The sequence below is a fragment of the Pseudorca crassidens genome, chromosome 11 (assembly GCF_039906515.1).
Source record: "Pseudorca crassidens isolate mPseCra1 chromosome 11, mPseCra1.hap1, whole genome shotgun sequence".
NCBI lineage: Eukaryota > Metazoa > Chordata > Mammalia > Artiodactyla > Delphinidae > Pseudorca > Pseudorca crassidens.
In genome coordinates, this window is record NC_090306.1 from 102030593 (window position 1) to 102045117 (window position 14525).

Genomic DNA, 14525 nt, shown 5'->3' on the forward strand with positions numbered 1-14525 from the left:
AATTTGGGGGTGGGTGGCAAGGAGACGGTAATTGGGGCCACAGGAGAGGAGGAATTGGTCCAGGAGAGAGAGTAGAGGGAGATGAGAGGAGATTCAGGACCAGCCATCCAGGAACCCAACATGGGAAGGGCCGTGGCCGGTGGGACTGGAGAAGATCCAGGGGAGAGTGGAGTCCCAGAAGGGACCCCAAGGAAGGGATTGCTTCAAGGAAGAGGGTGTGGCTGTCGTTTTGAACAGCAAGTGCTCTTTTTTCTATCTGACACTCGTTCTGTTTCGTGTCTCCCACAAGGCGGCAGACAGCTTGGGGCAGGGGCTTAGTTTTGCTTTTATCCAAGCCCGCTCCCACCCTCGACTCACCCCAGGGCCTGGTTCAGGAATAGAATAAGACTTGAAGTATGGAAATATTCATTTCCAGTTTTCCTTAGGCAGGTGTGAGTTTCTGTTTTCGTGAAATCAGTCTACTCCTGGGAGTTAAAGGTGGATAAACGTGTCCTCTAGTGGCAAGAGGCTCGTGTCCCCCCCCCCCCCACTAAGGCAATCTCGTGGCAGCAAATGACCGTGAGCTAAAATGAAACACCCAGATGTGCTGTTCGACTTGGAAGGTGGGGGGGGAAAAACCTGGCTGTGCTCGCTGTGGCTTTGTTTGGCCTTTAAACATTGATTGGTCAAAGTGAATGATGCTTTCCAGATGCTCCAGTTTCCCCCAGCCAGGAGTCCGGCTGGCCAGCTGGGCCCCGCTGCGGGCCTCTCCTTCAGCCCAGCCTCCCGTGCAGCCAGACAGCCTTCCTCAGGCCCGGCTTCCACCCGCCTGGCTAGAGCCGTGGGGCTGTGGCCTCGCTTCCTGCTGCGGGGAGGGGGGGGTGGGCTGGGCAGATGGTCCCCAAGGACCCTTCCAGCTCTAACAGGCAACAGTTGTGTGCCTTCTAGCCTGGCAACTGCCTCAGAATCAAAGTCAGGCATTCGAGGACCCCCACAGGGTGAGCGGTAATGAGGCCCTTTATTTGCAAAGGGCTTCGTGATCTTCTGAGACGCCACCCCACATGTCCGCCCCGAGCTGCCTGCCCAGCCCCAGCGCTCTGGGCACGGCTGCCTGGATAACCCACTCCCGGTGACGTCAGTCCCGCGCCTGCCCCTGCCTCTGAGCTGCTGTCCTTTGGAGTTTATCACACTTTGACATGAATCGATGAACAGGCTTCTTCTCCTAGAGTAACTATTTGTCTCGGATTCTAATACTCGAACAAGCTGGTGAGACGCCTATGTTAGAATTTCTTTTAAACTTTTAATTTCAAAATAAATATAGATTCACAGGAAGTTGCAAAAGTAACACAGAGAGACATTTCTGCTTCTGGAGCAGATGTACTTTTCCCTATTCCTCCCACTAAGTACAAGTAAAAACTCTGAATGTTTTATATAAAACAAATAGAAGAAGATTCTGAAAGGTGGAGAGAAACAGGTGGGCTGACTAGGGACCTCAGGACCCAAGGAATTCCACAGTGGCAAGTTCCCTGGGTTTTCTTTTGCCTCGTACATCCTAGACTTGGAGGAGGAGAAGCTGGCATTTAAAAATGTCAGCAGGCACAGACAAACAAAAGCCTTCTCTCTCTGGCCAAAAGACCAGGAAAGGGAAGCCCAGCAAGTCAGAAAACTTGTAGACAATAACTGCCCTACTTTAGCTAAACACACAGAAGCAAACACGGCCCCGCCCACACCCACACCGCACTGTAATGAGGTGTCCCAACATCCCCACTGGTGTCAGAGGAGGCTGAGTGGGAAGCCAGGACTTTCATCCCTGCCAGCTGGAAACGAGGCCCCTCTCCCGTGGTGCCTGTAGAGACATGTGGGGAGTCCAGACCTCTACCCCAGCCTGGCGGTAACAAGGCATCTCTCCTACTCCCCACAGGGTTCTGTCAGAGGAGGACCGGTAGAGAGTCAGGTCTTTCACCTTGGCCCGATAACAAGGTCACCCCTCCCCCAACCCCATGTTCTACAGGTGAGGAGAAGAAACAGCCCTTCTGTCCCTCCCAGCCAGGGAGTTTTCAGGGCAGGCTTAGCGGGGAGCCAGAACTCCCACTTCCATGCAGCAGTGATAGGAGCACCTCCACCATGGGTGCCAGTGAAGGCCAACTGGGAAACCAGGACTTCTATCTCCACCTGGCAAGAATGAGGCTCAGCCCATGCCACCCCTTCCAGAGCAGAGTGAGAGGAAACCAGCTGAAACAGAAGGTTTAAATAAGATCCAGAATCTCATGTGCAATATGAGTCCAGGTTTCAAATGAAAATCACTCAGCATACCAAGAACCAGAGAGATCTAAAACTGAATGAAAAGAGATAATAAATAGAGACCAACCCTGAGATGACAGAGATGTTAGACTATCCGACAAAGATTTCAAAGCACCCATGATAAAAATGCTTCAACAAGCCATTATGAATATGCTGAAAACAAATGAAAAAATAGAAAGTCTCAGCAAAGAAATAGAAGATAAAAGGAAAGCGTCTGTGAGCTGGAAGACGACAATCAAAAGTACTCAGTATGAACAACTGAGAGACAACAGACGGGAAAAAATTGAACAGAGCCTTGGGGACCCGTGGGACTATAACAAAAGATCTAATATTCGTTACATCAAGTCCTGGGAAGAGAAGAGAGAGAGGTTGGAGCTGAAATAATAACTGAAATCTTCCTTCATCTGGCAAGAGGTGGAAACTTACACATTCAGGAAGCTGAGCAAATTCCAAATATGACAAACCCAAAGAAATCCACACCAAGATGCATCATAGTCAAAACTCCGAAAACTAAAGACAAAGAAAAAAATCTTGAAAGCAACAAGAGAGAAATGACACTTTACCAATAGGAGAAACAACTCAAATTATAGCAGATTTCTCATCAGAAATCATGGAGGTCATTAGGAAGTAGCATGACTTTAACAAGGGCTGGAAGAAAAAATTTCAGAATTCTATACTCAGAGAAAATATTCTTTAGAAATTAAAGGAAAACCAAGACATTGTCAGTTGAAGGAAAACTAAGAGAACTTTTTGTCAGTAGACCTATCTTAAAAGAATTGCTGAAGAAATTTTTGTAAACAGAAAGGAAACAATAAGGTGAGGAACCTTGGAACATCAGGAAAGCGAGCAAAAGTATAGGAAAATGGGCTTCCCTGGTGGCGCAGTGGTTGAAGAGTCCGCCTGCCGATGCAGGGGACGCGGGTTCGTGCCCCGGTCCGGGAAGATCCCACATGCCGTGGAGCGGCTGGGCCCGTGAGCCATGGCCGTTGAGCCTGCATGTCCGGAGCCTGTGCTCCGCAACGGGAGAGGCCACAACAGTGAGAGGCCCACATACCGCAAAAAAAAAAAAAAAAAAAAAGTATAGGAAAATACAATAGGTTTTCATTCTCCTCTCGAGTTTTCTAAATTATGTTTGACACTGAAGAAAAATTATAACACTGTCTGATGTGGTTCTAAATATATGAAGCGGAAATATTTAAGACAACCGTAAACAGAAAGAGTAAAGGAACCTAAAGGGAGATGAGATTTCTATACTTCACTCTAACTGGTAAAATAACGCCAATAGACAGATAAGTTATGTATACATAATGCAATACCTAGAACAACTACTAAAATAGTTATATAAAGAAACACTGTACATAAGTAAAAATGGAATTCTGAACAAGTTCAGTGAACCCACAAAATGACAGGAAAAAGAAAACAAACAAAAAATAGAACCAACATAAAACAAAAAACAAATTGGCAGACTTAAGTCCTAACGTATCGATAATTACATTAAATGTAAATGGTCATTTACCATTTAAGGACAATTGAAAGACAGAAATTGGCAATTACAAAAGGGAAATAGAGTGAATTTTAAAGATGACCCAACTATGTACCATCTACAAGAAACCCGTGTACAATAGTTCAGGCAGCTTAAAAGCAAAAGGGCAGGAAAGATAATATCGTGCAAATATCAATTTAAAAAATCACATGGGGGCTTCCCTGGTGGCGCAGTAGTTGAGAGTCCGCCTGCCGATGCAGGGGACATGGGTTTGTGCTCCGGTTCGGGAAGATCCCGTGAGCCCGTGAGCCATGGCCGCTGAGCCTGCGCGTCCGAAGCCTGTGCTCCGCAACGGGAGAGGCCACAGCAGTGAGAGGTCCGCGTACAGCAAAAAAAAAGAAAAAAAAAAATCACATGGTTATATGAATATCAGATGAAGTAGACTTCAGAGCAAAGCAAATTGCTGTAGATAGAGATTATGTAACGATAAAACGGCGAATCTACTAACAAGACAGACACACCAATCCTAAATGTGTACACATCGAAGAACAGAGTTGCAAAATACGTGAGACAAAAACTGATGGAATTGAGAGGAAAAGTAGATAACTCTACAGTTACGTCTGGATACTTCAATGTTCCTCTCTCAACAATTGATAGGACAACTAGACAGAATGTCAACAAAGATATAGAAGAACTCAACTACACCATCCACTAAAACGATTAAACAACATTTAGAGAACACCCCAGCCAGCAATAGCATAACACACATTGTTTTAACTGTCAGAGAACATATACCAAGATAGACCATATCCTGGGCCATAACACAAACCTCAAAAAAAATTAAAAGAACTGAAATTATACAGTGTGTTCTCTAATCACAAGGGAAGCCAACCAGAAATTCATAACAAAAAGATAACAGGAAAATCTCCAAACACTTGAAGACTAAACAACACACTTCTAGATAACCCATGGGTCAAGAGGAAGTCTCAAGGGAAGTTAAAAAATTATATTGAGCTGAATTAAAATGAATATACAATGTATCAAAATTTGTGAGAACAGCTAAAGCAGTGCTGAGAGGAAAGTTTATAGCACTAAATTCGTACATTAGAAATGAGGGGGGACTTCCTTGGTGGCGCAGTGGTTAAGAATCTGCCTGCCAGTGCAGGGGACATGGGTTCGTGCCCCGGTCCGGGAAGATCCCACATGCCGCGGAGTGGCTGGGCCCGTGAGCCATGGCCGCTGAGCCTGCGCGTCTGGAGCCTGTGCTCCGCAACGGGAGAGGCCACAACAGTGAGAGGCCCACGTACTGCAAAAAAAAAAAAAAAAAAAAAAAAAAAACTTATCTGTGTATCTTGCCTGTAGACCTTTGGTTTGCAACCCCTATAAACACTTCTAATTCCATATTTTCTTAAGACATGGAGGCGACGGTAGAGGACAGAGTATGAGCCGAATCATACTGAGAAATTTAAGACGTATAGATGTGGCTCTGTTTGGCGCTCTCCTCACATTGATCCACCCTCCTACCTTGCCTCATTTCTCTTCTCTCTCACTCTTACTTCCCTGGGATTGCAGGCTTCCAATAAAGCATGAGCATGTTTAGAAAGAAAGTGGAGGAGGGGAGAGTTATGACACCATGCAGCCGTTGCCCAGCAAAGTGCTAGGGACTTATCTAAGGGATAGAGAGATATAAAATGCCTGGTGATGTCCTTATCAATCCAGGCCCAGCTAGGATTCTTGCTGGCGGTGTGAAGTGTTGGGGCAGCGTTTCCTGGCTAGCCAGCCACAGCTGCGCATGAGCTGGAATTCTCTCTCTTGGTGCCTTTGCTCACACCCCCCAGGGTTTGGGGGGCAGATTCATTGAGAAGAGGTCGCAGTACTTGTAGTCATTCATTCCTAGGCTGCTGGAGCCACTCTCCCCTGTCTCTTCATCTTCTGAGTCTCACTCATAGAAAGGGTCAATCCACAAACTTTGGCTGCATGTCTGTCCCAGGCGGGGCAGTATGCTGGGTGCTCAGAACGGAGCCAGACACAGCCCTGCCCAGGACGACTCAGGACTAGGCATCATCAGCATAGAGATTAGAAACCATCAAAGAAAAACATGATGAAATAAACTCATGCCCTGTTTCTAAAGGCAAGGAAATGTGTTCTGCATTTTGGAAATCTTTCCGTTCAACACCGTCAAAATAAAGAAGCAAAGGGTTGTTGCTGGAAGGGATAAGCTTCAAAACTGGGGAAAAATAGCTCATGTGGGACTGTCTTTGTTCCAAACACACTTGATCAATGAGTGGTTACTGCGTGGTGTTTTTAAAGGGAGTTAAAATGTTGTCCTACTAGAGCACAGAGGGTCATAGGGCACCACGGCCTCTAGTTTTAAGTCTTGGTGATGACTTCAGTGTTTCAAATAAAAATTTTTTTTTGGTGGGGCAGATCAGATCTAAAGTCTTACTAATTCTGTATAACTCTGAACAAATCCTTACCTGTCTCTGTAAAGTACATCTCTTATCTTTATGGGTTGTTTCATTTCTCCATTGCAGTTTAAAAAATATATTTTGAATTTTCCCTGGCTTCAGAATGAAGTCATAAGACCTCAGAATTGCCAACAGATGCTCTCTTTCTAGAACGTGAATGTGCGGAGGAGTTTTATTAAAGTGATTTTTGTGTGCAGAAAAAGATTAGACATGTATAAAACCTGCCGTAAAAAGTACACACATACTCTGGGGGATGTCTCAGATTTGATTTCAGGGTTCACTCTTGCATAGATAATGATAGCCTTTAATTTATACACTTTTTTTTGCGGGGGGGGGCTTCTTTTTTTGTGTGTTTGGCCTATGTCCCCACTGTGATTCTAAATTGCCAAAACTTAAACATGGAAAACTGGTATTTGAGATTAGGCATAAATTATGAGATCATATACCTCCAAAATTTTTCATGCATTTTGGATATTCTCAGTTCCAGTGTTCTTTTTTTTTTTTTGGTACGCGGGCCTCTCACCGCTGTGGCCTCTCCCGTCACGGAGCACAGGTTCCAGACGCACAGGCTCAGCGGCCATGGCCCACGGGCCCAGCCGCTCCGCGGCACGCAGGATCCTCCCGGACCGGGGCACGAACCCGCGTCCCCTGCATCGGCAGGCGGACTCCCAACCACTGCGCCACCAGGCAAGCCCGGCTCCAGTGTCCTCTAACACCAGTAATGAACATGGGCTGGGAGCAGCGTAGGTTGTTAAAAGTACTTGCCAAACATACTTCTAAAGCTTAACCCCATTAAGGGAAAAAGAAAAAAAAAAAAGAAATAGCATTACTGTACATTGGCTTGAAAGCAATCTGCCCAATGACTGGCCTCCAAATGTTTCTCATTAAATACCTTCCCCAAGGGCAGGACTATAGGACTCATTCATTTCTTAATTTACAGCCCCTATAGCTCAGGGTCAGACAACGTTAGATGCTCAGTAGATACCAGCTGAATGGATTCTTTGAAAGCATGTGACAGTAAGAGGCGTGTTAAAAGGATGGGTCCCCAAGAGTAGGATCCATGCCCCAGGGCAAAGGATGCTGCGCTTTCACTTCCAAGGTGGACTTCTGGAACTCTGAGCAGAGGTAGTGCCTTGAAATCCAAGAAGCTGCCTTGCCTGGAGGAAGGCACTCCGCAAGAGCCAGAAGGCAGTCTGATGCTGCTGAGTTCCTGGGTGTGGCCTGGGCGCTACTCCCTGTTCCTCCCTCAAAACGCGCTGGGGGCAGTGGAATCCCAAGAGAAGTTCTGGGGAATCCTGAGGTGGGGGGACCTTACCCTCTTGGAGGCCCTTCGCGGTGGGGTGGAGGTTACTGCCTGGAGGTTGGTGCAGAGAGGACTTACTGGTGGCTTCCGTCTAGAACAGTCTTCTCTCTTCCCCAGGTGGTTCTCACCTGTTCTTCAGGACTCCAGTCAGATGTTCCCTCTCTGGGAAGACTACCCTGCCCCCCAGTCTGGGTTACCTGTCTCCTCTCCTCTGGGTCTCCTGGTTCCCCATGTGACCATCTACCACAAACAAATCACATGATATTGCAATCCTGTTGCATTCATAGCCTGTGAGCTCCTTTGGGAGGGACCATGTCTCCAGGCATCACTGTGTCTCTGTGATCAGAACAGGGTGTTCCTGGGTCCCCACTACCCCTCCCTCTGCCCACCCCAGTTTATCAAGGTTCTATTGAAGATAATGTATTTTCCCCATCCCCACTCATACCCCCAGCTGCTTTAAATATTTTTCTTTGTGTTTGTTTTTCAACAGTTTGACTATTCGGTATTTAGAATGTGGTTTTCTTTGTGTTTACCCTGTTTTGGAAAAATTGAGCTTCCTGAATCTGTGGGTTGGCATCTTTCATTGCTTTGGGGAAATTCTTGACCATAATCTGAGTATTGCTTTTGCTGCCCACACCCACCCCTGTTTTTCTGGGGCTATAATTACATGTATGTTGGGCCTTTTGACTATGTCCCATAGGTCTTCTATCCTCTTTTAAAATCCATTCTTCTGGGCTTCCCTGGTGGCGCAGTGGTTGAGTCTGCCTGCCAATGCAGGGGACGCAGGTTTGTACCCCAGTCCGGGAAGATCCCACATGCCGTGGAGCGGCTGGGCCCGTGAGCCATGGCCGCTGAGCCTGCGCATCTGGAGCCTGTGCTCCGCAACGGGAGAGGCCACAACAGTGAGAGGGCCACGTACCACAAAAAAAAAAAAAAAAAAAAAAAATCCATTCTTCTATTTTTTTCTATGTTTCAATTTACATATTTTTATTGATTTATCTTTGATTTCATTTTTCTTGTGTTCTACTATGTCTAATCTGTTGTTGAACCTTTTCCTTGAGTTCTTTTTTTTTTTTTCTTTTTTCTTTGGCTGTGTTGGGTCTTCGTTGTGCGCACAGGCTTTTCTCTAGTTGCAGCGAGCGGGGCCTACTCTTTGTTGAGGTGCACTGGCTTCTCATTGCGGTGGCTTCTCTTGTAGCGGAGCACGGGCTCTAGGCACGCAGGCTTCAGCAGTTGTGGTGCATGGACTTAGTTGCTCCCTGGCATGTGGGATTGCCCCGGACCAGGGCTTGAACCCGTGTCCCCTGCATTGACAGGCAGATTCTTAACCACTGTGCCACCAGGGAAGTCTCTCCCTTGAGTTCTTAATTTTCCAGTTCTAGAATGTCAGTTTGGTTATTTGGTTCTTTTTTCTCTAAAGTGTCCAATTTCCTATTGAAAATCTACCTTTCATTATTTTGCCTATGTTTTCCTTTAGTTTCCTTGACATATGCATAATTATTATTTTAAAGTTCTTGTCAGCTAACTTCCATACCTGGATCAACAGTGGTTATGTACCCTTTGCTTGTCTTTTCTGTTCATTCCTTGTCATATTTTCTTCACTCTTTTCAGGTATAGTAATTTTAATTGAAAGCTGAACATTGTGTAGGGAAAGCAAGGAGGCTCCAGGTGACTTTATTCTCCTCTAGGGATGGTTTCTCCTCACCTCTTAAAAATATTCCTGCTTATGTGAAAAAAAGCTAAATACAAAACTGTCCCTGGGCTTCCATGGTGGCGCAGTGCTTAAGAATCTGCCTGCCAATGCAGGGGACACGGGTTCGAGCCCTGGTCCGGGAAGATCCCACATGCCAAGGAGCAACTAAGTCCATGCACCACAACTGCTGAGCCCGCGTGCCTAGAGCCTGTGTTCTGCAACAAGAGAAGCCACCACAATGAGAAGCCCACGCACCGCAACGAAGAGTAGCCCCCGCTCGACACAACTAAAAGAAAGCCCGCGCGCAGCAATGAAGACCCAACGCAGCCATAAATAAATAAATTTATTAAGAAAAGAAAAAACCAAAAAACTCTCCCTATTGGATAAATGGTTTGAGAGCCTTTTCACCTCAGTCCAACCAGAAACTGAGCAGGGAAGGGGCTGAGTTGCAGTTTGAGTCACACTCAGTTTGTCTCTGGGGCGTCCCTGTTCCCAGATCACGCCCTCCCGAACTTTCGACTGGACGCCTGCCGGGCTTTGTCTCCCGGCCCCGAGAGACTACAGGACAGTCAGCTCTCCTACATCCTGCCCAAGTAGCTTCAACATTCACTACTACATGGTACATGGAGGCTGGCTGCATTGTGGACGTAGGTCTCCTCCCAGGCTGGGCTTGTGTGTCCTGAGCCTCACTCTGCCTTTCCAATTTCCTTCTGGTTCCCTGGACTCCTGCACAGCTCCAGAACTCAGCAAATGCGCCCCCCACGACAAATGGGCTGTGCCTGCAAACCCCCTCAAGTTTTCTTGCCCCGCCTTCCCGTGTGACCACCGGATACTAACGGGATTCCCCTTCCTCTGGCCAAGCCTCCCAGCCAACAGCAGCCCCCTCCTCAGTCCTCAGAAAGAACAATGGTTAGAGATTGTCAGCCTCTCTCAGGGTCTCCCGGCGCTAGAATTTAATCTAATCTAAGCCTCATTACTCCCATGACTCTTTGGTGCCTTTAAAAATATGATTTTTGCAATTTACCCAGCTTTTCGAATTGAGGTGATGGGAACATTGGCCTGTTACTCCAGTTTAAAAAGTAGAAAAAGAATGTCTCCTACATAGTTTATCCACATACTTGCTTTTTTTAAAAATACAAGTCATGGGCTTCCCTGGTGGCGCAGTGGTTGAGAGTCCGCCTGCCGATGCAAGGGACACGGGTTCATGTCCCGGTCTGGGAAGATCCCACATGCCGCGGAGCGGCTGGGCCCGTGAGCCATGGCCGCTGAGCCTGCGCGTCCGGAGCCTGTGCTCCGCAACGGGAGAGGCCACAGCAGTGAGAGGCCCGCCTACCACACACACACACACGAATATATATATATATACAAGTCATGCTTAAGTGAAAAAACTAAAGACGCAATTGTATCGACACTGTGATTACAGCTGTAAAACTCCTTTGTGCAAGTGAACAAGAACTAGAGAGGAACGTGGAAAAATGAGTCTAATGGGATGGGGCAGTGGGGTTATCCGTTTTTCTTGGCCTTCTGATTTCTGTTAATATGATTAAAACGTGGTTTATAGAATTTTCAAAACTATTATTTTGGAAATCGACGCTTGGCTGTGTAGCTCCGCCTGAGGACTGATTCCAAGATGGTGTCCCAGGGTTTTGGAAATGGGCCCCTTCCCTCACTTCCCATCCGTTCCCTGCTCTTCCGGACACCTGTCTGGCCCCTTCTTCCTCCTCACTGAGACTCTTAAAGAAGGTGGGGAGAAGTCACCTCGTTGACCCAGTGGGTTCCCTGCCCATTCCCTGATGCTTTAGTAGACGGAGCTCTAGGCTTGGAGCCAGGAGAGCTGGGGAGAGGGGAGCACGAGGCCCGGCTCTCAGGGGCTGCACAACGCCTGGCGAGCCCCTGGCCTTCCTGAGCCCCAGTTTCTCCATCTGTAAAGTGGGCACGGTATCCCTATCTCACAGTGTCAGCGAGGACTCAGGGCCACGCTGTGTGCAGCTGGCCACAGGTTGGCTGAGTCTGCATTCGAGCCCTGGGATCCACAGATGTGAGCAGATGGCAGCTGTGGAGGCTCAGGCCGCTGGTGGAGGGACGCATAGGTGGTCCGGGCCGTGCTGGGCTGATCTGATCAGATACATTCACAAGTCAGGCCCGTCTGCATGCCTCACGCTTGCACGGGACACTATATATGGGTGATCGCAGGACAAACGTGCACTGTCTCCTGAGCTGGGGTCCCTGGGACCAGAGGAGCAGAGGGGACCCCTGCCCAGTGGTGAGAGAGATGGGCAAAGGGTCGGTGCCAGGACAGGCTGGCCAGTGAGAGAGCCAGGGCAGAGGATCCGGGGACATCCCGAGGAGGGCCGGGGGGGAGGAGGCCTGCATCCCACCAGGCCCACAGACCACCCAGCCTCGAGCAATGTCAAACCCCCAAATCCCAGAGGGAGTGAAAGGTGTTTGGTGGTCTGAAACACGAGAGCATGTAAAGTGTGTTCATACATGAAGTCAGCCTCGTAACTTGTGAAATCCAAGACACAGGCTGACTTTTTCCCATGTTGGGGTAAACACTGCACTTTTCGTGTTAAGATGGAAACTAAAACCAAAGATAAAGTCGGAGCCCCCTGCAGCGGTCACTGGGTGCCTTGTCAGATGTGTCTCTCAGCTCCCGAAGCTTCTGTCTGTGGCCAGGGCCGGGGTGGGGGGGGGCGCCCAGGAGCGGCGGTGCAGAGGTGGCCCACCCCCTCATTACACCGTTCCTGAGACAGTCGGGACACCTGGGGTAGCTTTTGAAGCGTGAGAATGGGCTTGCCAGGAGGAGGACAGCCTTCAGGGGAGGGAATGGCAGCTCAGGCAAAGGAGGGATGTTTCATGTCTGAATGGAAACTCCCTCCCCCATAGCAGCCGCTCCACGAAGGCAGGATTTTGCCTGTTTGGTTCATGTCTGCATCTAGGACAGTGCCTGGCACATAGTAGGTGCTCAATAAAATACTTGGCGAGTGAATGGATGAGTGAGCTGGGTGTGCAGAGAGAAGAGGCTGGAGAGGAAGCTGAAGGAAACAGGGCAGTTTGTCCAGGGGCCTCATGTGGCAGAGTCTGAGGTCCTGCACGCGGTCCTGCAGACAGAGAGGAGGTAGCAGAGTTGCAGCAAGATCTCTTCGCTATCGCCCACTGTCCCAACACTGTGGGAGGGAGCAGCGGGCGTGGGGCTGACTGGACCCTGGGCAGTGTCATGGCCACAGCTGCAAACATCGCAGCCCTCCAGGACAGCCCAGGGGCCTGGCCTGGTTTCTTGCTGTAAAGCCTGTGGTATGTGCAAGGCTTCTCCTGGCCACCCCTACCACATGGCCAGACGGCAAGAGGAAGCGGGAAGCCATCCTGAGCAAAGCCAGGCTGCCCGAAGGAAGGTGAGGGGCCAGGCCCAGCAGCCGAGGTAGAGACATCGGAGGAGGCCACCTTGTGCCCTGAGCACCGTGTGCACCTGGATGCCGGCGGTCATCCAACCCCCAGGGCCTCCCTCTGTAAAGCGGCAGCTCCCCAGCGCACCAGCTTCTGGGAGGACCTCAGCTGATGATGTGCCGACACGTGGCACAGGACCTGGCCCTTGATCAGGGCTCCATAAAGACATACCAGGATGTAGACATACAGAGACGCCAGGCCCACCTGCAGAGGCCAAGGCCTCTCTCCAAACCTTTGTCGTTCTTTCTGCCTTGGGTGTCTCTCCCCTCCCACCTCTGTCCATGGAATTCTTCATCCTCTTCCCAGCTCAAGTTTCCATGAAGTCTTCCAAGACCAGCTCTCCCTGCTACATCCTCCTCCCCCGCCCCCTTCGTCTCCTCCTGCATCAGAGCTAACGCTTATCAGATGGTTCCGTGTGCAAAGCACAGGTCTAGAAGCTTCACAATGGTATCCAGGTTAATCCTCCCAGCGCCAGTCTAGAAGCTTCACAAGGTATCCAAGTTAATCCTCCCAGCACCGGTATGAGGGTGATGTCAATATCCTTTTTTTTTTTTGCGGTACGTGGACCTCTCTCTGCTGTGGCCTCTCCCGCTGCGGAGCCCAGGCTCCGGACGCGCAGGCTCCGGACGCGCAGGCTCAGCGGCCATGGCTCACGGGCCCAGCCGCTCCGCGGCACGTGGGATCTTCCCGGACCGGGGCACGAACCCGTGTCCCCTGCATCGGCAGGCGGACTCTCAACCACTGCGCCACCAGGGAAGCCCCCAATATCCTTTTTTTATAAAGAAGCCTCTGCAGCTCAGGGCAGGTAAGTGACTTGCCTAAGGGCATGCAGCCAGTGAGGGGTGGAGGCAGTGTTTTAACAGAGGTCTGTGAGGTCAAAGCTTGCTCTCAGCTATCAGGAGACGCTGCCAGGTGCGAGACGGGGCTAGACGGGGCTGCGGTGTCCTCTAACCTTGTCCCTTGGCGCTCTGTGTGTACAGGGGAATCCTGACGACCTACTTTAGGGCTTGCTTCACACACTGTCTCCATCCGGGAGACCTGGAGCTGAGTATCTTGAAAGCCAGGCCCAGGGCCCACTTGCCCAAATGCACCACCCACTCTCCTCCTTCTTTACTTGCCCACCTGGCAAACTTTTGCTGCGCATGCCTGAGAGCCCCCCTGCTCCCTGAATCCTGCGTCTTCTCAGGGCACCTGTGGCCTCCCCCAGACCGTGAGCTCCCGGGAGCCGGGCCGGACACCTCCAGGCCTGGCACAGATCTGTGCTCAGCCTTTGTGAATGAACAAATCCAGTCCCACATGGATTGATTCTGAAGTGGCCCTGGAGCTGGAGGGACGAGACTGAGCTTTGGTTTTGCTACTTAATTGCTGTGTGCTTCCAGCAAGTCCCTTCACCTATTTCAGCCTCAGTTTTCTCATCCATAGAATGGGGGCAATTTGTGGCAAAGAGAGATGGAAGCGCTTCATAAACTTTGAGTTGTAAGGAGGGATGACGGTGGCCTCAGGGAAGGCCTGGTGGATCTGCTCCTTGTTAAGCAAAGCAGACACTTGGTAAGGCTCACAGCTATACAGATTGTCCTAAAATATGAATCCATGCGATCAAAAGATTGTTGTGTTCCTTTAGAAAAACACTACCTACGGAGACACCCTGCCCCCACCATTTAGTTTAACAAGTTTGCTCTGGTCACAAAAACCCCAGCGACTCCCCGGTACACACAGCTGGAACCTATGAAGAAAGTTCAGGCCTTTATTTAATTAGAACCATTTGTCCTTCCAGCAAACGGCAGGTGTCTGGGCCAACTTAGAAAGAGATGCTCATTAGAGCAGCATGTGCCCTTTGACCTGTTCATCTGACTT